Source organism: Schistocerca gregaria, unplaced genomic scaffold (genome assembly GCF_023897955.1).
Source record: "Schistocerca gregaria isolate iqSchGreg1 unplaced genomic scaffold, iqSchGreg1.2 ptg000350l, whole genome shotgun sequence".
NCBI classification, from domain to species: Eukaryota; Metazoa; Arthropoda; class Insecta; order Orthoptera; family Acrididae; genus Schistocerca; species Schistocerca gregaria.
Window position 1 is genome coordinate 4,122,130 of NW_026061810.1, and position 1,449 is coordinate 4,123,578.

Sequence of the window (1,449 nt, forward strand, 5' to 3'; positions counted from 1 at the left end):
TTACATTCAACCTCTGACGAGACCGACCAAATATAGACTGAGAAACAAGACCACACAATTTTTGCCTTCGGAATCGAAGGCAGGGCGTCCCTCGCCGCATTTGCTACGATGGCCATTTGCTACTTCTGCAGAAGCGGCGACGACGACGACGACGACGACGACGACGAAGATCGCGAGAGACTCTGAGATATGTGAGAAATACATCTATAAAATGTAATTCAGACTGCCTCGTCCCACCTTATGCTGTACCGCTTTGGCAAATGCTTTATCTGCGCCATTCGCCTTAATCACATCTGAGAGTAAATCTTAAAAAAACGCCTGTCGCTAATTGTTCGTCATCACAGGTACTGTTTGCTATACGGCCACGACGCGCAACTGATTTCCAAAATTCATCTTTCTCCTGTGAGGATGGAACTCACAACCCCTGGTTTATTAGACCAGTGCTCTACCACTGAGCTAAAGAGGCGCGGCCTAGCGGTACTCTTGGGTACTTCGTCCTTACGGTCGTCTGCACCATCAGACTTTAGCTGACAACACTTCATATTACCGGCTAATATTTGCAGCTATGGCGACAAATTACTGCTTGGCTACACATCTGACACGTAACCGATGTGCTCTCCAAACCACAACACTTGCATTTCAGAACATGTCTTTCACACATGTCTACAAAATCACCTTCACCTTCAAATACAGTTTCCTTGCGACTGACAGAGACGTAGGCAAAGTTTAAAGTTGCTATTTCCATTAAATCTCGTTAATCAGAAAAACGGTAATTTACACCTGCAGCGGAACAAAATTCCGTTCCGCCCAGCGTCTGGCTCGAACCCACGACCCTGGGATTAAGAGTCTGACGCTCTACCGACTGAGCTAGCCGGCTACCTCGGTGAATACTTGCCGGGTAGCACGTCACACAGTACTCGTTTGGCTTGGGTGGTCCCATACAGAATCTCTCCATGCTGCCTAATGTTTTCCTAACGTCACACTCGTCACGTACTTCACTTTTATGTCATAATCATTTCTGAGAGGCAAAGAAATTGCATGACAACAAGCAGAGCTAGTGGCGTCAAAATTAACACACATACTTTATGTGACTCAAAAGCCGAACGAGTTACTTTCCGACGTTGTTTTAGATGTGCAAGTGCCAGTCAAAACTCGCGGTGTCGGCACTCTGCCGACCATTTCGTTAGTTAACACCGGTCTTGCTGTGTGTGTTTCAAGCTCAAGAGCATCTCCAAGCAAAAAATGGTCAACAGCAACATTCAGACGGTTTCGTACTGCTCAATTGCTACATTAAAACGGTATGTTTCTTTTTCAGAACTGGAAAAACACAAGCGTGACAGCATTCGAACCTGTAATCTTCAGATACGAAGTCCGACGCCTTATCCATTAGACCACACGGTCACTGACGATCAATATTTACATGTATACGACTCATCTCGAAACGCTCAC

At 45.9% G+C, this 1,449-nt stretch overlaps 1 non-coding gene across 1 annotated transcript; it reads right to left on the reverse strand.

Annotated features, from left to right (window-relative positions):
• Positions 1-394: 394 nt before the first annotated feature.
• Positions 395-466, reverse strand: Trnai-aau (transfer RNA isoleucine (anticodon AAU)). The gene has a single exon. It is a non-coding gene; the product is annotated as a tRNA-Ile (tRNA).
• Positions 467-1,449: the final 983 nt, after the last annotated feature.